Source organism: Schistocerca gregaria, chromosome 3 (assembly GCF_023897955.1).
Source record: "Schistocerca gregaria isolate iqSchGreg1 chromosome 3, iqSchGreg1.2, whole genome shotgun sequence".
NCBI classification, from domain to species: domain Eukaryota; kingdom Metazoa; phylum Arthropoda; class Insecta; order Orthoptera; family Acrididae; genus Schistocerca; species Schistocerca gregaria.
Window position 1 is genome coordinate 804,953,079 of NC_064922.1, and position 12,278 is coordinate 804,965,356.

Below are 12,278 nucleotides of genomic sequence, written 5' to 3' on the forward strand. Positions count from 1 at the left end.
TTATGTGGCACACTCAGGCACGTTGACTGCCTTGCTAAATGACATACAAATTTTCTAACACTTGAACGATGGATGAAGAAAACCTAACAGTCAACATCTTCGCAATTTGTTAGCTCTTCGGTATCTAACCATCATTGATTGAAAAATGTGTTGCTACCACCTTAAGCCACTGGTAAAATACTTTATTTATACAACCAGTTTCAGTCGTCTGACCATCATCAGGTTACTATATATCAAATAAAATAATACATAAGCAGCATTGCAGGCTTAAACTGTGACACTTCTGTAACTGATGTACATGTTAACCATACACACGTAATGGAATGTCACGTTCTCACATAAAGGTATTTACAACACCGTATTAGGCAGAATGCAAAATCGTAATCGTCAGGTGATAAAATCGTGAATATACACTTACCATAAAACAGTGACGTAACATATTACGAAAACCACAATTCACAAAGACGTAAACGATTCAGATGTGTCCAGAGTTCCCTCTTATCAAATCATAATATAAATTACGTCACCAGTCTATAAAAACTCTACTAGGGAGTGTACCGTATTTTACGGACTATAAGACGTTTCTTAATCTGTAAGCATTTAAAAAAATAACATTTTTACCATTTTTATTATTAGATTTCAAAGCCAGATTTTAAAAATTCTTAGTTTATAAAACCGAACTGATCTTTAAAATCCTTGAGCCTCGTCACGTGAACTTTCTTCTTCTTCTTCGTCGTCATCGTTCTCCCCCCCCCCTCTCTCTCTCTCTCTCTCTCTCTCTCTCTCTCTCTCTATATATATATATATATATATATATATATATATATATATGCTGCAATTCTTGAAGGATTTAACAATTATGTCTTCTCTCACCGTACACCACGACTGTTTTGTCCACTTCATTCAACACCTACTTGTTCCATTGCTCTCTCATATACACTTGAAATGGTTTGTTTATCGAGGCATGAAGAGGTTGCAGTTTTGAAGTAAGTCCTGTGAGAATAACAGCAAGCTCTGTATATTTTAACTCAATTTCTCTTTCACATAATTTTTGAAATGATTATAGACTGATCCAGCGCAAGAAGAAAACTCTTCTTCAATAAAATATCTTTCCATCTCTCCCACACTCTGTTACTCCATAGTTTCATACCAGCCACGTCCATCCTACCCTTGCCTGTACGTGAACAGCAGCACCTGGCGGTATTTCAGAAGGTTTTGGTACTGTTTTGCACTTCAAAATGATCAATGGATTACATTTAGTACCGTCAGCGTAGTTTCGTAAGGGAAAAATATGACGCAAGTTGAAAATATGATGTGTCGCACACTTTCCACCCCCCCCCCCCCGCCCCCTCCTCGCCCGCATCTCGTGGTCGTTCGGTAGCGTTCTCGCTTCCGACACCCGGGTTCAATTCCCGGCGGGGTCAGGGATTTTCTCTGCCTCGTGATGGCTGGGTATTGTGTGATGTCCTTCGGTTAGTTAGGTTTAAGTAGTTCTAAGTTCTAGGGGACTGATAACCATAGATGTTAAGTCCCATAGTGCTCAGAGCCATTTTTTTTAACCCCCTCCACCTCACCTGCCCAAACTTCCCCTTCCCTCCTCTTCACTCTCCCCTCCACAGCCCCCATTCGTAAGCCATGGAGAAGACGAAATGGATTGGGGGAGGTCTGTTTCAATGCCAAATTCAAGATCCAAAGTCAAAGGTGAAAGGGCAAAGTCAAATGGTAAAATTTGGTCCAGTATCAGCATTGTATTCGTACTCAAATAGCCAACCACACTGAATCAAACTACAGATGTTAAGAAATCAGAGATTTTGTTGAGCCCAACCTACATAGGTAGGAATGATCATCAAAATAAAATAAGAGAAATCAGAGCTCGAACAGAAAGGTTTAGGTGTTCGTTTTTCCCGCTCGCTGTTCGGGAGTGGAATAGTAGAGAGATAGTATGATTGTGGTTCGATGAACCCTCTGCCAAGCAATTAAATGTGAATTGCAGAGTAGTCATGTAGAATTAGATACAGAGAGACAGGAACTGTCGATTACATGCCTCGCTCAGGCCATCCAAGGGCTACTACTGCAGTGGATGACCGCTACCTACGGGTTATGACTCGGAGGAACCCTGAGAGCAACGCCACCATGTTGAATAACTCTTTTAGTGCAGCCACAGAACATCGTGCTACGACTCAAACTGTGCGCAGTAGGCTGCATGATGCGCAACGTCACTCCCGACGTCCACGGCGAGATCCATCTTTGCAACCATAACACCATGTAGCGCGGTACAGATGGGTCCAACGACATGCCGAAAGGACCGCTCAGGATTGGCATCACGTTCTCTTCGCCGATGAGTGCCACATTTGCCTGCAACCAGACAATCGTCGGAGACGTGTTTCCAGGCAATCCAGTCAGGCTGAACGCCATAGATACACTCTGTCCAGCGAGTGCAGCAAGGTTCCCTTTTGCTTTGGGGTGGCATTATGTGGGGTCGCATGAGTGTCGCATATGCCTTCAACCAAACAATCGTCGGAGACGTGTTTTGAGGCAATCCTGTCAGGCTAAACGCCATAGACACTCTGTCCAGCGAGTGCAGGAAGGTTCCCTGCTGCTTTGGGGTGGCACTATATGGGGCCGACGTACGCCGCTGTTGGTCACGGAAGCCGCCGTAACATCTGTAAGATACGTGAATGCCATCCTCCTACCGGTAGTGCAACCGTATCAGCAGCATATTGGCGAGACATTCATCTTTATGGATGACAATTCGCATCCCCATCATACACATCTTGTGAATGTCTTCCTTCAGGATAACGACACCGCTCTATTAGAGTAGCCAGCATGTTCTCCAGACACGAACCTTATCAACCATGCCTGGGATAGATTGAAAAGGGATGTTTATGGACGACGTGGCCCACCAACCACTCTGAGGGATAGCCGTTGGGGAGTGGAACAATCTGGACCAACAGTACCGTTATGAACTTGTGGATAGTATGTGACGACGAATACAGGCATGACTCCATGCAAGAGGACGGCGTACTGTGTATTAGAGGTACCGGTGTGTACATCATTCTGGACCATCACCTCTGAAGGTCTCGCTGTATGGTGGTACAACATGCAGTGTGTGGTTTTCATTAGCCATAAAAAGGGTGGAAATGATGTTTATGTTGATCTCTGTTCCAATCTTCTGTACTTGTTCCGGAACTCTCGGAACCGAGATGATGCAAAACTTTTATATATACCGTGTGATCAAAAAGAGTATAAATTTGAAAACTGAATAAATCATGGAATAATGTAGATAGAGAGGTACATATTGACACACATGCTTGGAATGACATAGGGTTTTATTAGAACCAAAAAAATACAAACGTTCAAAAAATGTCCGACAGATGGCGCTTCATATGATCAGAACGGCAGTAATCATCATAACAAAGTAAGACAAAGCAAAGATGATGTTCTTTACAGGAAATGCTCAATATGTCCACCATCAGTCCTCAATAATAGCTGTAGTCGAGGAATAATGTCGTGAACAGCACTGTAAAGCATGTCCGGAGTTATGGTGAGGCATTGGCGTCGGATGTTGTCTTTCAGCATCCCTAGAGATGTAGGTCGATCACGATACACTTGCGACTTCTGGTAACGCCAAAGCCAATAATCGCAAGGACTGAGGTCTGGCGACCTGGGAGTCCAAGCATGACGAAAGTGGCGGCTGAGTACACGACCATCACCAAACGACGAGCGCAAGAGATCTTTCACGCGTCTGGCAATATGGGGTGGAGCGCCTGGTTCTAATAAAACCCCATGTTATTCCAAGCATGTGCGTAAATTTTTACCTCTCTATCTACATTATCCCGTGATTTATTAAGTTTTCATATATATATATATATATATATATATATATATATATATATATATATATATATATATAGTGACTCGTTGGACCTCATGAAGAAGGAGATGGGAAAGCATAAGGTCAAGGTCAAAGGCTTAATTTGGCACTAATTCAGTATTATGTTTCTATTTTGTTGCTTATTCCACATTGATTCTCTATAGCAACTGTTTCCCTTTCACGCACCCAATATCACGTTCTGGTGTGTAAGCTGGTCCGTGTCAGAACAACTGGCGATTAGTGGGGAAGAGAGGTATGGCACGACAGGAACAGAGAGCCTCTAGGACCGATTTTGATGTGCGCTAGATGATGGGCAAGGTAACGGAAAGGGCTGCCGACAGACACCCTAGTTCTATATCCACACAGCAGTGATGCAAATATACGGTTCTGCAGGCTCATCGTATCCTGGGAAAATGGGCAGCCTGCATAGGCACCGGTAGCTGTATGTTATGGTGAACGTAAGAAGTTCACTTTGCTGACGTCGGCGCCCTTGTTTCCCGCCTCTGGCGGGAGGGCGTCTGCGGAGTGCGGAGTGCCCCGTCTGCTGCAGCCACCTGCTCCCAGCCGCAGCGCGGCCCCAGCTTTTAATATTTGATGGCCGTCTGCCACCCGCCCCCACCCGCCTGCTTGCTTCTCGCTGGCCAAGGTCGCTCGCCGACTAACTGCTATAGCATCGCGCCACCATACATAGTCATCTTCTTCTTTTTTATATATATGTCTGATTCTGTCAGCTTAGTGGGTGACCTAGATTTACAGTCCTGTGCACGCATCACCTGATCGGACACCGATAAACGTCTCGTATCTGTGAGATTCGCATTTAGGTAAAGTTTCGGATTTACCAGGTGAAAAAGTACGCATACAACATAAAATTAAGAATGTTCCCAGAATGGGATTTTCACTCTGCAGCGGAGTGTGCGCTGATATGAAATTTCCTGGCAGATTAAAACTGTGTGCCGGGCCGAGACTCGAACTTGGGACCTTTGCCGGTTCGCAGGAGAGCTTCTCTAAAGTTTAGAAGGTAGGAGACGAGTTACTGGTAGAAGTAAAGCTGTGAAGAAAGGGCGTGAGTCGTGCTTGGGTAGCTCAGTTGGTAGAGCACTTGCCCGTGAATGGCAAAGGTCCCGAGTTCGAGTCTCGGCCCGGCACACAGTTTAAATCTGCCAGGAAGTTCCATTAAAATGTTATTTATTAAATAAACTTTGTATAAACTTGTTTATAGATCGTCAGTCAAAAGACTTAAACCTGACTAGTACCAGTAAAAACGAAACAAACAATAAAATGCCCCTAACAACTCCTACCTTTACAAATTGTCACTCTGAATGAGTTACATCATTGCCAAGATCGATTTTACAACCAACAACCCAGAAATAGTCGCTGTTTTGTAGGCATAAATCTTGGTTCCATCTTTGCATGCATGTTTGTTGAGTCTTGTCGTTTTATTTTCATCGTCCCATCAGGGTTGGCAGCGCTTTCATTTACGGGCTTCAGTATCAGATGTTTGTTCAGCTGTCTGAGGTTTTTGGTTTTTGATCTTGCCATAGTGGCTGGCAAGCGTGGAAGCTGCGTTCGCCTCAGCAGTGATCCTTTATGAGCTCTCCTCCCAATTCGCGAAGGAATACTTGGAGAGGTGACACGTTTTACCGTTCCCTAGGCAAATGACTTGCCTGCTGACACCAGCTACTTTTAGAATGGCGGAAAACGCTATTATTGGCCATCTTTTAGTGCCTCTTTGGACACTGTAAGCAGAACACATTTTATCAACCGTCTCCACACCATTTTACATTCACTGTAATATGTAATCATTTCTGGTTTTCTTTTCTCCCTACTTCCTTAGGCACCCGCTCTATTTAAATACATACTGGAAATGAAGAGCACGTTATTTTGATTATTTTTGTGTTGCGGTTTGTACTAAACCATAGTGCCTTCTTTATCGAACGCAAAAATGCTGGACAATGCCTCTCTGTGCCTCTGTTTCTCAAATATTTCATTTCTTTCGGAGTTTGCCATTTGTTCTTTTTCGAGTCTCCACGTAGTGCAGGTTGCATTTTCATATTTTGTTGAAAATATGTGAAGGAGAGTAACATCACTGAACCAGTTGTCAGCTGTTACATTAAGAACTGATTTACTAAGGAGGGCAACCAGGTTTGGAACGATAACTTGGAAAGGGCCATTAGGTTGCTTTCCAGCATAAAATCCATGTAGTGTGTGTAAGACACGCTTGTATCGACGGCAGCAAATATTTTAGCTCTATATTTAGCTGGCTTGGAAGGTATATATTGCATAAGGTTCATCTGTCACTAAAAGGTTCCAATTTCTCATCGATGGTGACGTCTTCTCACAGTTCATAACTTACTTTACAGTAATTGAAGAACTTTTCCAAAATGTCGCTGACAGGGGCAAAGTGATTGAGCGCTTTTCGCTCTTCTCTGGTTTGCCTGTCGTCGAATCTTAAAGATTGAAGTTGTTGTTGTGGTCTTCAGTCCTGAGACTGGTTTGATGCAGCTCTCCATGCTACTCTATCCTGTGCAAGCTTCTTCATCTCCCAGTACCTACTGCAACCTACATCCTTCTGAATCTGCTTAGTGTACTCATCTCTCGGTCTCCCTCTACGATTTTTACCCTCCACACTGCCCTCCAATGTTAAATTTGTGATCCCTTGATGCCTCAAAACATGTCCTACCAACCGATCCCTTCTTCTAGTCAAGTTGTGCCACAAACTTCTCTTCTCCCCAATCCTATTCAATACCTCCTCATTAGTTACGTGATCTATCCACCTTATCTTCAGTATTCTTCTGTAGCACCACATTTCGAAAGCTTCTATTCTCTTCTTGCCCAAACTAGTTATCGTCCATGTTTCACTTCCATACATGGCTACACTCCAAACAAATATTTTCAGAAATGACTTCCTGACACTTAAATCTATATTCGATGTTAACAAATTTCTCTTCTTCAGAAACGCTTTCCTTGCCATTGCCAGTCTACATTTTATATCCTCTCTACTTCGACCATCATTAGTTATTTTACTTCCTAAATAGCAAAACTCCTTTACTACTTTAAGTGTCTCATTTCCTAATCTAATTCCCTCAGCATCACCCGATTTAATTGGACTACATTCCATTATCCTCGTTTTGCTTTTGTTGATGTTCATCTTATATCCTCCTTTCAAGACACTGTCCATTCCGTTCAACTGCTCTTCCAAGTCCTTTGCCGTCTCTGACAGAATTACAATGTCATCGACGAACCTCAAAGTTTTTACTTCGTCTCCATGAATTTTAATACCTACTCCAAATTTTTATTTTGTTTCATTTACTGTTTGCTCAATATACAGATTGAATAACATCGGGGAGAGGCTACAACCCTGTCTCACTTCTTTCCCAACCACTGCTTCCCTTTCATGCCCCTCGACTCTTATGACTGCCATCTGGTTTCTGTACAAATTGTAAATAGCCTTTCGCTCCCTGTATTTTACCCCTGCCACCTTTAGAATTTGAAAAAGAGTGTTCCAGTCAACATTGTCAAAAGCTTTCTCTAAGTCTACAAATGCTAGAAACGTAGGTTTGCCTTTTCTTAATCTTTCTTCTAAGATAAGTCGTAGGGTCAGTATTGCCTCACGTGTTCCAACATTTCGACGGAATCCAAACTGATCCTCCCCGAGGTCCGCATCTACCAGTTTTTCCATTCGTCTGTAAAGAATTCGCGTTAGTATTTTGCAGCTGGGACTTATTAAACTGATAGTTCGGTAATTTTCACATCTGTCAGCACCTGCTTTCTTTGGGATTGGAATTATTATATTCTTCTTGAAGTCTGAGGGTATTTCGCCTGTCTCATACATCTTGCTCATCAGCTGGTAGAGTTTTGTCAGGACTGGTTGTCCCAAGGCCGTCAGTAGTTCTAATGGAATGTTGTCAACTCCGGGGGCCTTGTTTCGACTCAGGTCTTTCAGTGCTCTGTCAAACTCTTCACGCAGTATCGTATCTCCCATTTCGTCTTCATCTACATCCTCTTCCATTTCCATAATATTGTCCTCAAGAACATCACCCTTGTATAAACCTTCTATATACTCCTTCCACCTTTCTGCCTTCCCTTCTTTGCTTAGAACTGGGCTGCCATCTGAGCTCTTGATATTCATACACGTGGTTCTCTTCTCTCCAAAGGTCTCTTTAATTTTCCTGTAGGCAGTATCTATCTTACCCCTAGTGAGATAAGCTTCTACATCCTTACATTTGTCCTCTAGCCATCCCTGTTTAGCCATTTTGCACTTCCTGTCGATCTCATTTTTGAGACGTTTGTATTCCTTTTTGCCTGCTTCATTTACTGCATTTTTATATTTTCTCCTTTCATCAATTAAATTCAATATTTCTTCTGTTACCCAAGGATTTCTAGCAGCCCTCGTCTTTTTACCTACTTTATCCTCTGCTGCCTTCACTACTTCATCCCTCAGAGCTACCCATTCTTCTTCTACTGTATTTCTTTCCCCTATTCCTGTCAATTGTTCCCTTATGCTCTCCCTGAAACTCTGTACAACCTCTGGTTCTTTCAGTTTATCCAGGTCCCATCTCCTTAATTTCTCACATTTTTGCAGTTTCTTCAGTTTTAATCTACAGGTCATAACCAATAGATTGTGGTCAGAGTCCACATCTGCCCCTGGAAATGTCTTACAACTTAAAACCTGGTTCCTAAATCTCTGTCTTACCATTATATAATCTATCTGATACCTTTTAGTATCTCCAGGGTTCTTCCACGTATACAACCTTCTTTCATGATTCTTAAACCAAGTGTTACCTATGACTAAGTTGTGCTCTGTACAAAATTCTACTAGGCGGCTTCCTCTTTCATTTCTTAGCCCCAATCCATATTCACCTACTATGTTTCCTTCTCTCCCTTTTCCTACACTCGAATTCCAGACACCCATTACTATTAAATTTTCGTCTCCCTTCACTATCTGAATAATTTCTTTTATTTCATTGTACATTTCTTCAATTTCTTCGTCATCTACAGAGCTAGTTGGCATATAAACTTGTACTACTGTAGTAGGCATTGGCTTTGTGTCTATCTTGGCCACAATAATGCGTTCACCATGCTGTTTGTAGTAGCTTACCCGCATTCCTATTTTCCTATTCATTATTAAACCTACTCCTGCATTACCCCTATTTGATTTTGTGTTTATAACCCTGTAATCACCTGACCAGAAGTCTTGTTCCTCCCACCACCGAACTTCACTAATTCCCACTATATCTAACTTTAACCTATCCATTTCCCTTTTTAAATTTTCTAACCTACCTGCCCGATTAAGGGATCTGACATCGCTCCGATCCGTAGAACTCCAGTTTTCTTTCTCCTGACAACGACATCCTCCTGAGTAGTCCCCGCCCGGAGATCCGAATGGGGGACTATTTTACCTCCGGAATATTTTACCCAAGAGGATGCCATCATCATTTAATCATACAGTAAAGCTGCATGTCCTCGGGAAAAATTACGGCCGTAGTTTCCCCTTGCTTTCAGCCGTTCGCAGTACCAGCACAGCAACGCCGTTTTGGTTAATGTTGCAAGGCCTGATCAGTCAGTCATCCAGACTGTTGCCCCTGCAACTACTGAAAAGGCTGCTGCCCCTCTTCAGGAACCACACGTTTGTCTGGCCTCTCAACAGATACCCCTCCGTTGTGGTTGCACCTACGGTACGGCCATCCGTATCGCTGAGGCACGCAAGCCTCCCCACCAACGGCAAGGTCCATAGTTCAGATTGAAGTAAGAAACGAAAACTATTGATGCCCACTGTGAGACGGAATATCTCAATGCCGAATCCATCACCAGCCTGAAAGGTCCAATTTCCCCTGCCTTGTAAGCTCCAGCAATATAGAGAAGGCCCATTAATGCTTTTATCTTGGTTTTTTCGGTCTCCTTAGCGTCTCTGTCACGTGAATAATTATGTTGGATGTTATCAATATATTGATTAGGGAACATTGTAATCATTTCAAACAGGCTGTCTTCAAATAAACAGAGCCTGCTTTCGAAAATTGTCTGTGAGTTATCTTCCCGATTGGGCCTGAGAGTTGTCTTATGAGCTTGCGTTTGCCACTCCTCTTACGTGGATAAGGTGTTTTTCTCCATAAAATTGAATCCAATGTTTTTCTTGCTTGCTTTATGAGACAGATCTCGTCGTCTTCACAATCAGGTGGTCTATAGAATCACTTTGTTCAGGGGGTGATAGAGTTCTCTTCTCGTCCTTGAACCTCTTCTTCTGCATCAGTGTCAAAGTTCGTCTTCTGGGACTTATGGATCAGCTAATGAACGAATACTTTCGTATTCATAACTCTGGTTAAAGCCATCAAATAGACGTTGGTGAATTTGTCGGATGCCGATGGGGCTATCGAGATCGTACTGTACTGTTTTTGTCGCGATTTTAAACCCGATAATGAAAAATACAGGTTAAAAAAAATTATGTACGAGTAGCTTGGACAAAATAAAATTACTCAGAACATTTGGAATAACATAAACAGACGTGTTGTATCAGAGAGATAGATGAGTACGTATCAGGTCCACAAATGCATTTTCACAAAACTACTTATAATTACAATCACGAGGTATAACAACGTATACTAAAAAGAAAATTGAAGGGTAAAATCAAAAATGAAACATTTAAAAACACTTGCTTAAAAACATGCGACGTATCTGCTATAGACAAAAGTAGATCAGTCGCCTATCGTACTTGGAACGCACGACAACGCTCGACTAACCCGTTGAGGAACACGTGCTTGAGCAATGGGAGACAGGAAGACAACGTAGCCCTCGCGTGGGTAAATCTGTCATCAGACACGCTCAGCTGTGTATCTGTCTGATACGTAACGTGTAATGAAGTGCTAATACAGAAACAGAAGTACAACTTCAAACATCCAAGATCGCTATTGTACAGCATGGCAGCGTAGTTTGCGGAAACCGGCCATCACAATACAGGCTGCACGATAGCGATCTTGGCTGTTTGAAGTTTTACTTCTGTTTATTTATTCTTCTTCAACCGCTAGGCTTATTTGCAGCAGTATACCATTCCATTCTTTTGTCTGCCTTTCCTTTCATTTCCACATATATCGCTGACAATTAGCAGCACACCCTTGGTCGTCGCTGACGATTTCGTTCCTGTGCGACTCATTCTGCTATTGTTACAGTGATTTTATTGTACCTTAACATGTGTGCTACAAATCTGCCTCTTTGTTTTTGGATGTGCATACAGAGAGAGATCTGTTTTCCTACATTCTTCTCAGCATCTCTGCATTGGTAATGTGTGCTACAAATCTGTCTCTTTGTTTTTGGATGTGCATACAGAGAGAGATCTGTTTTCCTACATTCTTCTCAGCATCTCTGCATTGGTAACTCTATCTCTCCAGAGGATCTTCAACATCCTTCCGTTGCACAAAATCTCCAGGGCTGCTAGCCACATTCTCTCTTGTTTTCCTATTGTCCAAGTTTCGCATGTGTCCATGTACACTCACACTCCAAATGAAGCACCTCCAGATGCGGTTCCCACTGAGGAGTGAGTTCTTTTCAGATAAGTTACAACTTTGACCTGTGGTATTCTGCTCACAATTTCTTTCAGGCTTATGCCATTCCTCCTGAGCCTTCTTCCCAAACAGGTCAATTTGTCTGTCACTTCTAATTCCTCTCTTCCAGTCCTCATTCTTACAGGTTCATCTTCATCTTTAGTGCTGCATAGTAATGCTTTAGACTTTCTCTTGTTTACTCTTAGACCATACTGGTTGTAGAAATTCCTTTCCAGTGCCGAGGACCTTCTCGATACCTTCTTTGGTCACTGGGACCACAGCCATCACAACGCGTCTATCTCCTCTCCATTAATTTTGATCGCAACCTCAGTTGTTTCTCAAGAAATGTTCGAATGTGTGAAATCTTATGGGACTTAACTGATAAGGTCATCAGTCCCTAAGCTTAGACACTACTTAACCTAAATTTTCCTAAGGACAAACACACATACCCATGCCCGAGGGAGGACTCGAACCTCCGCCGGGACCAGCCGCACAGTCCAGGACTGCAGCGCCCTAGACCGCTCGGCTAATCCTGCGCGGCAGTTGCTTCTCGAACATGGGCCGTAGCTTCTTGGATGTGACCACTGAATGTAAGAGGAGATAGTGTTCATCTTTGCTAATTTTTGTTTCTTGTTCATTATGAAAGCTCCCAATCACAGCCACTTCGTTCTTATAGAAGCTGAGTATCAAATCGTTGAAATGGCTCTAAGCACTATGAGACTTAACTTCTGAGGTCATCAGTCAGTTAGAACTTAGAACTACTTAAACCTAACTAACGTAAGGACATCACACACATCCATGGCCGGGGCAGGATTCGAACGTGAGACGGTAGCGGTCACGCGGTTCCAGACTGAAGCGCCTAGAACCTCTAG

The 12,278-nt window shown here is 42.8% G+C and overlaps 1 long non-coding RNA gene and 1 other non-coding gene across 2 annotated transcripts in view; both read left to right on the forward strand.

Annotated features, from left to right (window-relative positions):
- LOC126354369 (uncharacterized) overlaps positions 1 to 12,278 on the forward strand; it is a 931,233-nt gene that overhangs the window by 169,903 nt on the left and 749,052 nt on the right. The gene's annotated exons all lie outside the window — the stretch shown is intronic.
- On the forward strand, positions 4,946 to 5,020 carry Trnas-uga (transfer RNA serine (anticodon UGA)). Its single transcript has one exon. It is a non-coding gene; the product is annotated as a tRNA-Ser (tRNA).